At 48.0% G+C, this 18,609-nt stretch overlaps 1 protein-coding gene and 1 long non-coding RNA gene across 4 annotated transcripts in view; one reads left to right on the forward strand and one right to left on the reverse strand.

Moving 5' to 3' along the window:
* Positions 1 to 18,609, reverse strand: part of LOC133043226 (uncharacterized) — a 96,129-nt gene that overhangs the window by 34,668 nt on the left and 42,852 nt on the right. For 2 of the 3 annotated variants that reach the window (XR_009689671.1, XR_009689670.1), the window contains exon 3: positions 8,699 to 8,874. The exons of the other annotated variant lie outside the window; for it this stretch is intronic. This is a non-coding gene — a long non-coding RNA (uncharacterized LOC133043226). Of the gene's footprint in view, positions 1 to 8,698; positions 8,875 to 18,609 lie in introns of those variants that run through there. 3 annotated transcript variants of the gene reach the window in all.
* Positions 1 to 18,609, forward strand: part of NINJ2 (ninjurin 2) — a 74,486-nt gene that overhangs the window by 3,359 nt on the left and 52,518 nt on the right. The window lies entirely within an intron of this gene.

Raw genomic sequence — 18,609 nt, forward strand, 5'->3', positions numbered from 1 at the left:
ATGTGGGCTGCTCGTGGCTGCACATGGGCTTTCTTGAGTTTCGGTGAGCAGGGGCTACTTTCTAGTTGCAGTGCTTGGGCTTCTCATTGCGGTGGCTTCTCTTGTGAAGCATGGGCTAGAGAGTGCAGGCTCAGTAGATGCAGCGCATGGGCTGAGCTGCTCTGAGGCATGTGGAACCTTCCTGGACCAGGGATCGAATTGGTATCCCTTGCATTGGAAGGTGGATTCTTAACCACTGCACCACGAAGGAAGCCCCAGGGCAACTTCCTTGACCATATAAATGTTGCTCTCCTCTTTATAATCCTGACCTTGGAGGCTTCACTTATGTTAAGCACCTAGATTAACTCGTATTGCCCAATATCCCATCACCAAAACAAACCAAACCAGAGGAGGGAAAATATTTATTGAGCCTCAACACTCAAAGCACCAAAGAAACCATGATACCTGACTTTGGAAAGCTTATGATTAAGTGAAGGAAATACACATAGTCAACTATAATATAAAGAAACTGTTTAGTTAAAACAGTTGTTTCCCAAAGATGTGGTGCAATTACCACCAGCTGGTAGTAAAAGTATTAGCAATGGCTGACAATTTTCTTTTGTCACAGCTTTCGTTATAGTTTTAGTGTGTGTTATAGAACATCTAACAAATTACCAAACCTGTGATTTCAAAATTTTAACTGCTTAGGATGAGGCTAAAGCAAGTGGCATGATATGCTTTAAGGCAGACCTTGTGACTGACATGGGCACACCCTGAATGTTTCAGTCATCGTCTTAACTGTAGCGAAGTGTGATGGCTCGGGTGATATGAATCAAGGGGTGTGTGACTGTGCGTATTGCTGATTTCTCTTGCTAAAACCCGAAATCTTGAATAAAGTACAGCTAAAGTTTGGGAAATGCCGACCTAAAAATCAGAAATTTAAGCGTTTGCAATCAGCAATGCAGGTGCTTTCCGAAATCAGGACCATGAGCATGGGATGGCTGCAGTGGGCCAGCTGCAAGGGAAAGGATGACCGGGTCCTCAAGGCAGACTACCGCTATCCAGGCATCACAGGAACTGCCCCCTCACAGGCTCTGGACTTAACTTGTTTTCCATCTTCCCTGGCTCCCAGAGTCTGGATGCATGAACGGCTGAGGACCAGCCCTTTCTTCGCTTTGAACCAGTGATGCGTCCCCACCCAGAGTGTGGACACCAAGATGCTCTCCCTTCTCCTTCCCAAACTGAGCTCTTCTCCAGCTTGCACATTCCCCTAAATGGATTCAGTCCTCAGCCCCCTCTTTTCCACCTGTGCTGGAGGTGGAAGGAGACAGGAGGATGATAGGAGACAGTCTCCTAACGCCAAAGTTGCTCAGTTGTGTCCGACTGTTTGTGACCCCATGGACTGTATACAGTCCATGGAATTCTCGAGGCCAGAATACTGGAGCGGGTAGCCTTTCCCTTCTCCAGGGGATCTTCCCAACCCAGGAATTGAACCCAGCTCTCCCACATTGCTGGCGGGTTTTTTACCAACTGAGCCATAAGGAAAGCCCAAGAATACTGGAGTAGGTAGCCTATCCCTTCTCCAGCAGATCTTCCCCACCCAGGAATCGAACTGGGGTCTCCTGCATTGCAGGCGGATTCTTTACCAACTTAGCTATCAGGGAAGCCCTCAAGACTGGTACATATCAAATGCAAACTCAGTATAGAAGGAGTGTAGTACAGCAAGAGATAGAATATAACGGGAGTGGAGGTAAAAGTGACTCATGAACAGGAGGCCTAGAAAGTGCTTGGCAAGTATCTTGCAACCGACATCCAGAAAACAATTTGGTCTTACATATCAAGAGGCTTAAAAACAAGCCAGTAACCCCACTTCTAGAATCAGCCTAAGAAAATAATCAGACACATGTTCAGATGTCCAAGCATGTTCACTGAAATATTATTCATATAAAAAAATGGAGTAACCAAAAATGAAGGAATGGTTAAATAAATTTTAAAAGTGAAAAGTCAAAGTGAAAGTTGCTCAGTGTCCAACTCTTTGTGACCCCATGGACTAAACAGTCCATGGACTTCTCCAGGCCAGAATACTGGAGTGGGTAGCCTTTCTCTTCTCCAGGGGATCTTTCCAACCCATGGATCGAACCCAGGTCATCTGCATTGTGGGTAGATTCTTTACCAGCTGAGCCACAAGGGAAGCCCAAAATAAAATTTGACACATCTGTTAATACATATCATGGATGTTGAAGTTTGACAGAAAACAACAAAATTCTGAAAGCAATTATCCTTCAATTAAAAATAAAAAAGTAGATATCATGGAATTTTTTTTTCAGTGTTTGGGAAGAATATTTCAACAAATACCAGCCTGAATGTGAGAGGGGTTTGGAGGGGAATGGATACGTGCATATGTATGGCTAAGTCCCTTTTCCGTCCACCTGAAACTATCACAACATTGTTAATCAGCTATACTCCAGGATGGGACTTCTCAGGTGGCACCTAAGTGATAAAGAACCTGCCTGCCAATGCAGGAGACCCAGGAGACATGGGTTCAGTCCCTGGGTTGGGAAGATCCCCTGGAGGAGGGCATGGCCACCCACTCCAGCATTCTTGCCTGGAGAATCCCATGGACGGAGGAGTCTGGTGGGCTACAGTCCAAAGAGTCGCAAAGAGTCGGACACAAATAAAGTGACTTAACATGCATGCACTCCAATATAAAACAAAAAGTTTAAAGGAAGAATAGCAAAATGCTAACTATATTTTAAGTCAGAAAATTAATTTATAGAGAATGTTTATACAGAACATTTATCCCAATTGACTTTAAAAATCATATAGGATAAATATGTACAGGAAAAGTATTAACAAGAAATATACCAAAATGTTAATACTGGCTACTTCTGACTTATAAATACTTATTTTCTTCTCTTGCTTTTATTTTTACTTTTTATTTCCTTTACACACTTTCTTCTAACCCATATATTATATTTAGAGTAGGAAAAAAACCCTGCAAGTTAAAAAAGAAAAATAAGAGAAGTAGCTGTGCCTACATGCAAATGAGATTTGTGAACATGAGCCACAGCAGATACATACATACATGGATATTTATTTCCCATCTCTGACTACCATGGAAATAAACAGCTGACTAATTTGTGTTAGCTGGTTTCTCCTTTGAAGTGGTTGTCCCACTTTTTAAATTTTTTATGTAGTATTAATATCTCAACTCTAGCTTTTCACATCTGAGAATGTTCTGAGAACAGACTTCAGAAATGTGAGGTCCAGGGACAGGCCTTCAGGCCACTAAACTCCTTCAGAGGAACACTATCAGACATAAACGGGGGCTGGGGGGTGGGGGCTGCATCCCTGATGGAATTATGTCTCATGCCTGACGACCACAGCAACACATCTGCTATTATCCACAGAAAAAAGCAAAAATCACTGTATTACATAGAGGGATACAGAGGTGATAGCTAGATAGAGAGACAGATGACAGAAAGATCTGGGATACCTTCTTGGAGGGGGCAGTCACTGGGTAGACTCAGAAGCATGAACAGGACTGAGCAGCAGAGAACATTCTAGCCGTGAGGACACTGTGAACAAAGGCAGGACATCATGGGGCATCTTTGGGGAAGGACAAGTAGCCCAGTTTGTCTAGACTACATGGTGAATGGAGAAAAGATAGTGAGAAATAAGATTATAAAGGTAGGCTGGAACCAGACCATGATGGACCTTGAAGGCCATGCCACCTTCCTCTGGGGTAAACTGACCAGTGACTCTGGTGACAGATGATGTTCTGAGCTCTGCAGAAGCACCCGGGCTTTCAGATGGAAGCCCTGGAGAGGGGTAGGCAAGGATGAAAAATGTGGCCATGCCTCCTAAAACCTAACTTCCTCCCAGAGCCAAGTTTGAAATGGCACTGAAATAGGGCAGACCTAGCAGACCCAGCAGAATGAAGGCCTTGTTTATAGAGGAAAAAAACTGAGGTCCAGAGACATGTGATATTCAGCTGGACCTTAGAATCCTCACACACACAGTCTGTCCACATCAGCCCCACATTGAGCCAAGTATCCGATGGACAGCAGACAACGCTTCAGTAAATACGGTGTCTGCTGATTAACCACATATTCAATTTGCAGGCACAGTGAAAGGGTCCTTCAAAAACACAAAGCAAATAATCCTCCCACCCACCTCCCACCCACCCATCAACCATGACTCCGCCTTTAACAGGGGACAAGCTGAAGCTCAGGGAGGCCAAACACCGCATCAGGGCAGGAGGGTGGCGGGGTCAGGACTCAAACCCAGGTTTTCTTTCTGCCCTGCTCTGGCTTAGTGGTTTTGAGATGCAGTCCCGGGGCAGCTGCCTCCGGTCACTTGGGAGCTTGTTAGAAATGCAAATTCAGTCTACTCCAGACCATCTGGTCAAAGCTATGGTTTTTCCAGTGGTCATGTATGGATGTGAGAGCTGGACCATAGAGAAGGCTGAGCTCCTTTTAATTGTAGTACTGGAGAAGACTCTTGAGAGTCCCTTGGACTGCAAGGAGATCAAACCAGTCAATCCTAAAGGAAATCAACCCTGAATATACATTGGAAGGACTGATGCTGAAGCTGAAGCTCCAAAACTTTGGCCACCTGAAGGGTAGAATTGACTCTGGAAAAGACCCTGATGCTGGGAAAGAGTGAACACAGGAGAAGAGGGCAACAGAAGATGAGATGGTTGGATGGCATCACCAACTTAATGGACATGAGTTTGAGCAAACTCCAAGAGATAGTGGAGGACAGAGGAGCCTGGTGTGCTGCAGTCCAGAGGGTCACAAAGAATAGGGACAAGACTTAGCGACTGAACACCTCCATATTTACATGATCAGAAGCCCTGGGCATGAGGCCCAGTAATCTGTATCCTAGCACATTCCCTGGTGATTCTGATGGACGTGAAGTTTCAGAGCCACTGTTTACAGACATGGCTGATTGATGTTGGGAGACCGGGGGGTGGGGGTGGGGGGCATGTGGGGAGGCGGCATGGAGGCTCCAAGACTGGCCTCTTTTCTCCAAGGTACTCCTAGATCCATGAAGGAGCACTTGCACCAGACCTGCAGGGAGCAGCCCACCCAAGGTCCAGAAGGGTTGGGGGCAAGGCCAGGGCCCAGGCTGGAGCAGATGCCAGGGAGGGGGGCTGTCAGTCGCCTTCTGAACCTTCTGAGAGCACAAAGGCCTCAGCCCCTCAGTCCAACCTTCTTGTTTTGAGGCGGATACCACTGCACTATTAACTGCTGGGGGATTCACACCCACTCTGATGAGAGACGCATCGGGGTACTGCAGTCCGGGAGGTGTCAGGCAGGCCAACCCCACTGGGAAGATTAAGCGTGAAGACACTGTGAAGACGGATGTCTCTCTTCTGTTACCCAGCCCTGCCTCTCACACCAAGAGGGCAACTCCGGGCAAGAGTAGGGACTTCCCACAGGGCAATCCGCATGGCCCTGAGTTGGGGGGCGCTTGCTTTTTCTTGGGGTGGGGAAAAAAAAGCCCAGGGTCTTGGGGACAGGAGGAGGAAGGGCAGCCAGATGAGGTCATGCAACATGGAGTGTCTCTGCAAAAGGGCTGCAGTGTCCTGGACAGCCAGCCTCAGAGCTGGGCGCTTGCCAGGCCCCACGCCAGGAAAATGGAAAACCCGTGGGCCTGGCCGAGGTGAACTCCCTGTTTCCACAGCCCCCATCCAGGAACCAGGGGAGTTCCCCGCCCCAGGTGCGGGGTCAGGCTTCAGTCTTTGTACTGTGTGCTTGCCTGGGCAGCAAGTCCAGGGACCCGAAGACTGCCCGGACACAGGTCCTCAGTCCTCTGCACACAGCTAGCTAGTCTCAGTCACACAACTGGGAACTTTCTCCTTCAGCTGCAGTTTCCTAGAAATGTGGCCGCCCCGTGTTATGATTCAGACAGGGCTCAGTCCCTAGGGGTGCCAGGGCAGGGTGGGGCTGGCAGCCCTGGACCTTCAGGCCACTCCCTGTCTCTGCCTCTCTGGTTTTCACAGAAATCCACACAATTGAATGCTCATCCACACCCCTTGCTGTGAACGGTTTTCAACAGGGTGAGGGCTGGGAGTGGGGAACAGAGATCTTGCTAAACCCATGATCGCTCTGTTGCCACAACAGTCTCTGTGAACCGGATTCTGGCAGCAGCTCCAGGCAATCACTGGCCAGACAGCCAGTGCCCTCCCAGTCCCATGGGCCTCCAGGGGCTATGGGGCTCAAGGAGCAGAAGCTTTGGACTCTCTGTGAAAGCTGAGCTTTCTCCTCTCCAGAATCTGGCAGTTGTGGGGGCAGGAAAGAGTGAAGAGGAGGCGGGGGTGGGGGTGGGGAAGGAGAGCAGAGGGTGGACAAGCTTCGGTTCAATACAGTGTCCACTGGTGTCCTCAGACCCCAGGAGTCCAGGATTGCCTGTGCTGTCCCCACAGGCATTTCACAGTAATAGCAGCCTGCAGGAGACCATTCTTGTGAGGGACAGAGGGAAGAGAGGCCGAGGGATGGAGAGACAGGGTGGAGGGGAGCCCTGTTGCTGCCTTTTCCATCCTCCATGGGAGGGACCTGCAGTATTTTTCCTCCTCCTATAAGGAGTCAGCATCCTCCCCCGCCACCCCAGTGTGACCTACTTATCTACACCCTTTACAGGGAGGGACCCTGGACAGCATCCCAGTCTAGGGCAGGGCTGTCTGAGTGTCAAAAAGATGAGTTCTCTAATAAGGGAAATCCAGACACTGTAAGGGGGCTTCCCTGGTGGCTCAGATGGTAACGAATCTGCCTGCAATGTGGGAGACGTGGGTTCAATCCCTGGGTCGGGAAGATCCCCTGGAGAAGGGAATGGCAATCCACTCCAGTATTCTTGCCTGGGAAATCCTGTGGATAGAGGAGCCTGGCATGCAGGATAGAGTGCATGGGGTCACAAAAGAGTTGGACATGACTGAGCAATGAATGCTAGACCCGTAAGGTGTTAGGGAGGTCAGGCAAGGCTGGTAAGAAGGGGGATGGAGGCTCGTGGCTCCCAAGGACAGTGCTCATCTGTGGCTGCTGGCCATCAGGCCCGAGTCACAGCCTGACTAAGGAGAAGAGATATGGGGCCAGAAGGAGTGGCTGGAGCAGTCGAGGGAGTGCACAGACCCAAGGGAAATCACATAGAACTGCCAACTCCTGCAGGCTCTCCAACACACTGCCCCGAGAGCACTGACCTGAGGTATCTCACCTCTGAGCCCATATCCTTATCTGCAAAACAGGGATAATAATTTCTACTTCAGAAGATGATGAAAAGAGAAATTATGTACCCCACCCTCAGTTCCTTCCTAAAGAAAACTCGACTTGGGTCTCAGAACAATGGCACCCACAAGATAACAGCGACCCGACAAGGAATCTGAGGCTCAAAGAAGTTAAATCATTTATGCAAAGTCACACAGCCAGGAGCAGAGCTGAGGTTCACATTCCTGACTGTCCGCTCCAGACATTTGCTCTCAAATCCACCCCAACCCCCACTGGAATATCACTGGCCTTAATGAGAAAGGGTTTGGCAAAACCCATGTGCCCAAATCTTAAGTAAATTTAGAATGCTGAGTCAGATTGGGGCTGGAGGAATCAAAGACTAATTGGCTTGTATAATGCTGTGGCTTTATCCTCTTGCCTTCTGGAGGCTGTAAGCGACTATCTGCTCTCAAGCCGCCGGGCCTCCAGTCTGGCCCCCCTCCAGCCCTTTCTTCTCACTGCAGCCACAGAGAACACTGTCCTGCTTCTAGCCGTGGTTCCCGGCTGCCCTCAGGATCTCATCCAGACCCAGTGCGGCCAGGGCCTGACCTATCCTCAGTAGGTCCTAGGCCAGGGGGGGCAGCCCTATCCTGTTTTTTATCAAATGTACAAAAATATACCCATACCATTCACTAAATACAAATGCTTTCATGTAAAAACAATCTTGAAAGGCTTTTTAATCATTTGAACGTTGAAAAATCAATTAAAATACTCAGTTTTCATACACAGGTGCTAATACATTTTTTTCATGCCTCAAATATTTGGGGTTTTTGGAAAGCACTTAATTACTACACGTACATGCTGGTCACCTCTGACTGCGACTCCAAGGACTGTAACCCACCAGGCTCCTCTGTCCAGGCAAGAATACTGGAGTGGGTTGCCATTCCTTTCTCCAGGGGATCTTCCTGACCCAGAGATCGAACCCTCATCTCCTTTGGCTCCTGCATTGGCAGGCTAGTATAGTGCACATGATGCCTAAGGGGCGAAGGAGTGGTCTGTGCAGCGCTGGGGCCACGCCCCCCCCACCCCACCTACCAGGCCTTTGTAAAGACTGTTTCCTCTGCTTTTGTTTTTCCTTCTATAGCTGTAAATGCTCACACCATTGTCCCCTGCCACACTGCTCTGTAGTTTATTTATTTTGACCCAAATTCACAGATATTTAACCTCTCAGTTTCCTTGTATGTAAAACAGGAATTATAGTGACACCCACCTCATGGGGCTTTTAAGAGGACAAGTTCATACATAATAATGAGATTCACGAATCATCACCTGGAAGCTTGTTAGAAATCTCAGGCCCCACCCCGATGGACTGAATCAGAACAAGATCCCCCTGAGATTCAAATGCCATTTCAGTTTGTGGAGCCCTGTGCTAAAGCACTGACCACAACGCCTGTTACATGATAAACACTCAGTGACAACTGTGTTGATCACTATCATCATGACTACTAAAGTAGTCAAGCTTTTACGGTTGTCTCCAGTTTCCCTGTTTGACTTACTTTTAACTTCCAAACTCTAGTTCAGTGGTTCTCAAATGGAGTTCCTGGGGAACACTGGCTTCCCTGGTACATCCCAGCTAAACGCTGAGGCTGCCATCAAGAGGTACTCCTGCTCTCAGGCAGCTTCTCTCCATCTGCAAGAGACACAAGGATAGAGGCAGCTGCAGCAGGGCAGCAGCTGGGGGTGAAAAGGGCTACCAAGGTGCTCCAGGAGGCAGCTGATCCAGGGGCGGGCCGGTGGGGGTTGAGGGGAGTCAAGGAAAGTTCTACTTAATCTAAGAGCTGAAAGATGAGCTAGTAACTCAGGATTCTCCCCAAAAGTGGCAATGTGGTCCCCACTTAAACAGTGGACTGACTGCTCCCACAGTGTGAGAGGAGCTTTAAAGACCCTCAACTTTGCTCCAAGGAGCAAAGCCCTATTGTGTGTGTGTGTGTGTGTGTGTGTGTGTATGCGTGCTCAGTCATGTCCAACTCTTTTCCAACCCCATGGACTGTAGCCTGCCAGACTCCTCTGTCCGTTGGATTTCTCAATCAAGAATACTGGAGTGGGTTGTCATTTCCTTCTCCAGGGGATCTTCCCAACCCAGAGATCAAAGAGGCATCTCCGGCTTGGCAGGTGAATTCTTTACCACTGCTCCACCTCAGAAGCCATAAGACATAAAGTGTAGATCTAGATCCACTGGCTTTGCGATTTGCTCCCCCATGCAAACAAGGGAGCCCTGGGGGTTTGAGTCTGAACCTTACGTGGTGTGCCGGTATGAAGCCCAGTCACTTAGAATTAATTCTGGCTTCTTTGCAAACTACTTTTCAGTAGTAGAACTGTTGTTCTGGGCAGCTGGGGTTCCTCAATTGCAGGACGAAAACAATGATCCGCCCCTACAGCATTCCTGTAGGGATAAAGTGAAGGCCCAGAGGTCCACTCCCAGGCCACACAGCAAGACAGAGGCCAAGGTTCCCGAGTTCGGCTCGGGCCCGCGCAGCATCTGGGCCCGCGCGGGCTGCACCTCAGGGCTACAAGCATTTCTTCCGATGTGTACTTGCAAAGACCACGCCACCCCCACCCCAGTCCAGGCTGCGGGGCTGAGAGGCTGTCGGCGAGCAAGATGCGGGGCGATCAGCTGGGGCCAGCCAGGGTCTCTGGTGGCTGATTCTGGAGAGAGGAGAATGGGCGGTGTTTCCCGTGCCTGGCAGTTGCTAACGAATGTTCTGAGGGCTCCAGAGCAGACTAGGACCAGTGCGGACTTTGGCACTGTGGAAACAGCAATATTCTTTACACGGACCCGACCGCCTCCTTTACAAGCAATGCACTGCAGAGGGCCTTTCCCGCCCCAAGCGCCACGAGAGGCCCGCGCGCAGGGCCAGATTGGCTGAGAGGAGTAGAGCCGCCGCCGATTGGCTGAGAGGAGGCCGGACCGCCGCCGATTGGCTGCAAGGGGCCGAGCCGCCGCCGATTGGCTGAGAGGAGGCCGGACCGCCGCCGATTGGCTGAGAGGAGACCGCTGGACCACTGCGGGGCCCAGCATCCTGACAGCGAGGTCAGCTGACTCGGTTGAGCTCCGGGAGGAAGCGGCGGTGCTCCGCTGGGCGGGCGGTGGGTTTGGCCTTGAGCTTTTGTTACGTGGCTTTATCGCTTCCTTCCCCCGCTGAAGGCCGAGGCCAGTCCTAACCCTTTTCTAGAGTGAAACACCCCCTCCCCACTCGGCGGCTCCAGCCCGATGGTAGAGGGCCTCTTCCCTTGGGGCGGGCGGACGCGCTGACCGTGGAACCGCCGGGGCTATTTCGGTTCCTTCTCCGCCCCGCGGCCTTGGCTTCCTGCTGAGTTTCCCTAGGCTTCCCTTAGCTCACCAGTGACCACAGACGCCGCTTTCAGAGAACTTGCTTTATGTCAAACAGACCATTTGCGTCTTGTTTGCGTCTTTTGGGGTGGGGGGGTGCTGATTTTTTTAGGGCAACGGTGCGGATATCCTTACCCCCCCCCCCCCCCCCATTACAGGTGAGAAAACATGCAGTTCAGGGAACTTAATTTGCTGAATGTCACAGCTCGGAAGTGGTTCAGCTGAGGTTCACCTCCTTGGCTGGCTGGCTGCAGCCCTGTACACTTTTCCCCTGCACTGCCCTCCCTCTGGGTGAGGCCAAGCCAGGACCCTGCTGAAGAATGGTTGTGGTTTGCCAGATTGTACCCTCGAGTCACACTGTCTTCAGAGACATTTGCGGGGGGCGGGGGTGGGGGGGCGAGCAGGCTAGGAAATAACCTAGCTTTAGGGAGTTGAAAAAGATTTCCCCTGGAGCCTGTTTTCTTCAGCGCAGGGATCTAATCAAAGCGAGTGATCTGGAATTCTTTCCTGGCTTCTGTGAGGAGCATCCTGGCTTAAGGCACGTTCCTCCCCCCAGCCTCATGCCCCTTCCTGCCCCCTGACCCAGCAGAGAAACGTAAGGCCCCGCATGTGTCCAAGACCTCTCCCACTGAAGCTCATCTGCAAATCAGGCATAAAGGTCGGGAACCCAGAGGAGGAGAAAGCGAGGCTTGGACACAATCACCCTCCTGTGCTCAGTGCCTGAGAAAGACAGCCGGGTCCTAGGTCCTCTCCTTGTCCCCTTGTAGTAAACACATCTCATGTCCCCTGGAGAAACTTCCCAGTGGGAGGGCAGAAAAGTGTGAGAAAGTGGCAGCTTTAAAAGTCAGACATGCTGTACACCGGGAAGACAGGGTTTTTGTGTTTTGATGGGACATCTGTAAGGCCATGGCTGGTCTTTACTACTTAAAAGTAGTACAAGCAAATCACCAAGTAATTCCACCTTGTAAACATAACTACATAAGAGAGAAGCCTGAAAACCACCTGGAGGACCCATACCTTCAGATCCCTAGACAAAGGGGATGCAGACAACTTGTGCAGATCCCTTCTTATCTCATGTCCAACCTCCAGCCCTCCATCTAGCAGGGATGGGTGGGGGCATCTGCAACTTCAGAGCTACAGAGAGGGTGGGGTGGGGGGTGATTCTCCTTCTACATATGAGTAAAATGATATGAACAGAGTATTCAAAAGGTAAAAACACCGTTAAAAGGCAAGGAGGAACCAAAAAGTTATCAGGCACCTGAGATGAATTGATGGCTGTAGTTGAAGGCCCTGGAGCCAGAGAGGGGAAGATATGAGCCCACAGTGCTGGGGTCCAGGGGTACTCTACCCAAAAAAAACCAACAACAGTTTAACTTTTCTCAGGTGGGAAGCTAACCCCTACCCTTTTGTAAAGCTTCAGTTTCCACATTTGTAAAAGGACTTCAGATAAGATGGTTCCTAAGCTGCCAAACATCTGGAGACTCCTGATTCTGCAGCACCCAGATATTTTCATTAAATGATGCTCGCCTCCTCCATCTCAATAATGTGTGAATCATCTGACTGACTGCTCAGCTTCCCTGCCTTATGAGATCACCCCTGCCTGTTCCAATGCATTTGGCTGCCAGAGAGCAAAGATTCCATGTGTAAGCTGGGGCTACATGTTGTTGTGATGATAGATCTGGCAAATTTGAGGCATTTGAGTTTAATGTGAAACAGCACATAATGCAGGCTCCTGGGGGCCTGAGCCTGGGGCAAAGCCCCCTGATTCACTTGCCAGTGGTGTTGGTTGTCATGCCTCAGGGCTTGGAAGAGCCCAGAACCATACACCTAACTACCTACCATCCTCAAAAAGTTGTCCAGTCTACCCTCCCCTTCCATCGGGTAGGGTTCATTATACCCATAATCCTGAACCTTGTCTGCTAAGCCGAGATTCTACTTAATAGAACCCTAGGTCTCTTCATTGCAGGCAGATTCTCTACTGTCTGAGCCACCAGGGAAGCCCCTTTAGAATCCACAGTTGGGGTTAAAGTTGTCCTCAGGAGGCACTTGCTAGAGAATCTGTGTACACCACACACGCAAACACAATGAAACTTCCCAGATAGCACTAGAGATGAAGACTCCACCTGCCAACATTGGAGACGTAAGAGACTCAGGTTTGTTTCCTGGATTGGGAAGATCCCCTGGAGAAGGAAAGAGCAACCCACTCCAGTATTCTTGCCTGGGAAATCCCATGGATAGAGAAGCCTGGCGGGGTCCATGGGGTCACAAAGAGTCAGATGCAACTTAGCAACTAAACAACAAACACAATCGTGGTAGGTGGTCATGTTCTCTCAGTAACCACCCACACACAGTTTCCAGAAGGTACCAGGAGCTCCTTTTGGGTACCTCACACCTTTAAATCCACAGATGAAGCCACAGGTTAGGGTGGGAAACAGGATTCTTCTTTTCAGTTAATTGTCACACAGTGTTTTGAGTGTCATCACTGAGCATACGAAGGAGAAGGAAGGGAAAGGGTGAGGAAGGGGCACACATTTTAACACGTCCAGCACAGTGGTCAAGAAAGCAGGCTCTGGCTCTGGAAGGCTTGGACTTGATCCTGGGTCTTCCATTTCCTTGCTGTGCTGTCTGACCTAAGGCAAATTACTTAACCTCTCTGTGCCTCAGTTTCTTTTTTTCTTTTTTTTTTTTCTCAGTTTCTTATAGGATTGTTATGGGGGTGAAATGAATTAATTCTGGTGAAACACTAAGAAATGCCTGCCCCATGTAAGTGCTCTATGAGTGTGACCATTATCGTGACAAGTCCTCTGCTAGCTACCTTTACACATATTTTTTATTTAACATTAACAACAATTTCTTTTGAAAAGGAAAATCCAGGAAATAACTGCATTCTACACTAGTTATAACAATGTCTGTGACTGGGGGTGTACGTGAGAAAGGAAATAAACAGATATTTGGACCAAGCCCTTATTTCTTCTGTTAGTCCTTTCTATAATATATAAAGGGTTTCTTTCTTTTTTTTTTTAATTTTTATTTTTGGCTGCACGGGGTCTTCATTGCTGTGCAAGGGCTTTTCTCTAGTTGTGGCAAGCGTGGGCTACTCTCTAGTAGGGGTGCAGGGGCTTCTCCTTACTTATGGGGGCTTCTCCTTACTTACGGTGGCTTCTCCTGTTGCAGAGCACAGGCTCTAGGACACACGGGCTTCAGCAGTCACAAGTGCTTAGACTTGGTCGTGGTGATGCAGAGGTTCAGTTGCCCCTCAGCATGTGGGATCCTCCCAGACCAGAGATTGAACTGGTGACCTCTGTACTGCAAGGCAGATTCTCAAACCACTGGACCACCAAGGGAGTCCCCATAAAGGGTTTCATACAATGCCGGATTGCTTTTCATTTTTCTTCTGACATATGAATTGGAAATCTTTCCATATCAGAATGTGTAGGACCATCTCATTCTTTTGAAGTGCTGCACAGTATTACACAATATGGATATACAATAGATTATTTATCCATTCTCATATATTTATTGGGCCCCTAATATTTACTGTGTCCATACGGGATGTGAGAGGAGGCGTAAGTGGCAAAGTCACACAGAGCATATTCCCCAAGAAGCTGGTAATTTTGTGGGGGAACCCAGGACTTGGATGAAATAATAAGAGACCAATACAAGAAGGCATGTAATAAAATATTCAACTGAATTTAAAATTTAAGTGTCCATGCTAGTGATTTAATAGGAATAACAATAGATTGTAACGATGCAGCTGAGGGCCTGCCTCCTGGAAGCCCTGGCTGGGAGGGACAGAGAGGAAATTTACCCATTAGTTCTTCCAGCCTCACTGAAAGATTACTCAGGGCAGGAAGGACATGCCTGCACTCCCTTACAAGCTGCAACACAGCAGCACTGGTGTCCCAGCCGGAGGTGGAATGCAGCAGGCCTGGTGGTTCCTGCAGCTCGAAGGCGTGGGCAGCCTTTTCTTGCCGATGTGCTGCTGGGGGTTGTCCTCCCCTCCACCTTCTGCTGGGGGCCCGTGCAGCTCTGCCTGAATCCCAGGGGGTGCAGACCCCTCCAGGCACAGCAAGTCTGTTCCAGGAGCCAGGATGAGAGGCCCTCCGTCCCCTGTCTGGCCCTGCTTCCTGGGTCGTGAGAATAGCTGCCCCATAGGCCAGGCTGGGGACATTCTGTGCGTAGGTACTCGTAAGCTTTTGCCAAGGTTGTATTTCTTTTACTCCACCCCTGAGCTCAAGTCACTACCTAAATCAGTCACACTTGGCTGCCTCAGAGAATTAGGGGGTGTCAAAGCCTACACTTGACATTCCTTCTGCAAGGCCCTACCCAGCGGCCTTTTAATACCTTAGTGGCGGTAAATCTTTTAACCTCAGCCTTGACCACTTACACTTCCACACATGCCTCTGTGTTGACAAAGTCAATAGTCTATGAACAGAGAAATATTTACTAGGCACTTAATACGGATTTAGCTGTGTACAAAGCCTAGGGTTAGGGGTGTTGGGGGAGGGAGGGTTATAGGAAAAGAGAGAGGTGGTCCTGCCACAGGGGCTTACAACTTCGATGTGTAGAGGAGCACAACACAGTAGATACTCAAGTGACCAAAGTGGGCTGTGTGGATGGAATGCTGAGGGGGGCAGAGAAGCCACGCTGCTGGGGGTGGAGGGCCTCTGGCCAGGCCTCTGTCCTCACCTCCTAAAGAATTCACGCCATGGGACTTCCCTGGTGGTTCAGTGGCTAAGACTCCAAGCTCCTAATGCAGGGGGCTGGGGTTTGATCCCTGGGCAGGGAACTAGATCCTGCATGCTGCAACTAAGATGTGGCACAGCCAAATAGATAGGTGAATGTTAAAAAGAAAGAAAGAGTTCACAGCAGCTCCTCCAGGGAGTGAGGTAAGACAGGATGGCCCAATGTGGCAAACATCCACATTCTGCTCTCTGGGTCACAGAGTCAGCGTTTCCCCCCGGGGTCACAGAGAGTCAGCATTTCCCCCTCATCTGAATGACTATACCACTTTTTCCTCTAACTTTTAATTTTCCAGTACAGGAAAGTGGAAAGGCTTGTACAATAATATCATTAAACCCTTCACCTACACTCATCAGTGCTGTCATAAGTACTTTATCTCCTTCCATAGATACTCATTTCCTCCCTCAGTTGGAAGTAAGCTGCAGTTACCATCCCTAAACACTTCACATAGATCGGCTTTCACAAATATTCTCCTACACAGCCTCAGTGTCACATTCATTCTAAAGAAATTCAACATTGATACACAGCTCATATTCACTTTTCCTAATTGTCCACACAATGACCTCTATTTGTAAATTAAAATGTAATCAAGGAAGGACTTCACTGGTAGTTCAGTGGCTACAACTCCGGGCTGCCAATGTAGTGGGCCTGGGTTCGGTCTCTGGTCAGGTAACTATTAATAGATCCCACATGCTGCAACAAAGACTAGGCACAGCCACATAAATAAATAAACATTATATATATAATCAAGGATTAGTCATTACATTTGGGTGTCCTGTCTCTTACATCTCCTTCCATCTGTAACATTACCCAACTCCCCTTTGTTTCCCTTCCATCGTCTTGACATTTTTGAAGAGTATAGGTCAGTCACTCTGGTGAATGACCCCCAGTCTGGATTTGTCTGATTGTTTCCTCATGATAGAATTTATATTCTATTTCTTTTTCTTAAACATCTATACCACATAATTTACCATTTTAACCATGCTGAAGTGTCAATTCAGTGGCATTAAATACATTAATAACAGGGCACAACCATCACCACTCTGTTTTCAGAAGGCTTTCATCATCTCAAACAGAAATTCCATACCCATTCAACACTAACTCCCAGCTCCTGGCAACTGTCATTCTACTTTCTGTCTCTATGACTTTACCTTTCCTAGGGTCCCTCACATAAGTAGAATCATACGATGTTTGTCCTTTTGTGACTGACATTTCACTTAGCATAATGTTTTCAATGTTGTAGCATGAGTCAGAACTCCCTTCCTTTTCAAGGCTGAGTAATATTCCATTGTATGTATGGACCACATTTCGTTTGTCCATTCATCTGTTGACAGACAACTTGGGTAGCCTCCAACTTCTGGCTGTTGTAAACACTGTTGGTATGACCACTGGGACACAAGCATCTGTTTAGTCCCTGCTTTGAATCCTTTGGGGTTGGGATTGAAATTCGACCTGGGAGAGGAATTGCTGGATTGTCTGTGACTCTGTTTATCTTCTGCAGGGACTGCCTGACTGTTCTTCACAGCAACTGCATCATTTTAAATTCTTACCACTTTGCGATTCTCCTGAGGCTTGAGATTTCATGATTTCTCCACCTCCTTGCTCTTTTTTTGTATTTATTTTTTATAATAGTCATCCTAATGGGTAAGAGGTGGTATCTTTTTACCATTTTCATCTGCAGTTCCTTAATGACTAATAATTTTGAATGTCTTTTTATGTGCTTATTGGCCATTTGTGCATCTTTTTTGGAGAAATGCCTATTCAAGTCATTTGTCCAGTTTTGAATCGGGTTGTTTGTTTTTGTTTGTCCTTTAGTGCATAAAAGTTCTTAATTTTGATGGAGTTGAAATTACCTATTTTCTTTACTACCTATTTGTGTTTTTGGTATCATATCTTGGAAAGTATTGCCACATCCAATGTCACAAAGATTTCCTTCTGCGTTTTCTTCTAAGAGTTCTATAGTTATGGCTTAAGTTTAGGTCTTTGATTCATTCAGAGTTAATTTTTGTATGTGGTGTAAGGAAAGGGTCCAATTTCACTCTTTTACATGTGAGAATATCCACTTTTTCCAGTTTGCTGAAAAGACTGCCCTCTCCCCATTGAATGGTCTCAGAATCTTTGTCAAAAATAAATTATTTCTGTCTCTCTACTCCACTGGTCTATATGCTTGCTCTGTTCTATTTTAAGACATATATAGTTTTTTCCAATCTCCTCCTAATACTTGCATCCACTCCCTCAAAGAGAAGGAGAATGAGGAGGAAAAGTCTTAACCTCAAAGGGATTTAATGTTAGGGGGCCCTGGATTTGAATGCCAGCATGAGTACCACATTCTCAAGGTGCCCAATTTTTTGATAAGCATCCAAATTGTCAGTGTTGAGCAAGCTGTTTATACTATCTGAATTCATCCACTTACTATCTTGGGCACAAACATTCTCTACATTTTTTTGCCCTGTTACCAAACTTAGAGGACCCAAATATGCTTCAAGTTATGTTGTTTTGAAATTCCACACAACAGGGACAGGACTGGTGGTGTATGTGTGTTTAGCCTTTAACTCACAGAAGTAGGAGGATGACAATGAACCAACAATTATTTACTTTGTGTGGAGTACTGTAACATTAAATTCATATTCGCAGTAGCTTACAGTATAGTTGGAGAGGCACAGTGTGTGTGTGTGTGTGTGTGTGTGTGTGTGTGTGTGTGTCTTGAAGAGTACTTGGAGATGGGAGAGATGAAAAGGGAAATAGTTGGGAAAATCTCCAAAGGTGGGATCTTCAGGGGATTGGCAAAGGGGAAAAGTAAATTAAGACTCGGGGTTAAGGGTTTCCCTGGTGGCTCAGTGGTAAAGAATCTGCCTACCAATGCAGGAGACACAGGTTCAGTCCCTGGGTTGGGAAGATGCCACAAAGCGACAAAGCCCATGTGTCACAACTATTGAGCCTGTGCTCTAGAGCCCCAACTGCAAGTACTGAAGCCCATGTGCCCTGGAGCTTGTGCTCCTCAACAAGAGAAGCCAGGCCAATGAGAAGCCCATCACCACAACTAGAGGCAAGCCCCTGCACCCCCCAGCTGGAGAAAAGCCCTCACAGCAACAAAGACCTAGCACAGCCAAAAATAAACAAATAAGTAAAATTTAAAAAAAAAAAAAAATGGGGGTTGAAAAGTGGCCAATATAACCAAAGAAGCAGACTCACAGATGTAGAGAAAAACCTAGGGGTTACCAGTGTGGAGGCGGGACAACATAGGGTGGGGGAGTGGTCGGTACAAACTACTGGGTGTACAATAGGTTCAAG

The sequence above is a fragment of the Dama dama genome, chromosome 22 (assembly GCF_033118175.1).
Source record: "Dama dama isolate Ldn47 chromosome 22, ASM3311817v1, whole genome shotgun sequence".
NCBI classification, from domain to species: Eukaryota; Metazoa; Chordata; class Mammalia; order Artiodactyla; family Cervidae; genus Dama; species Dama dama.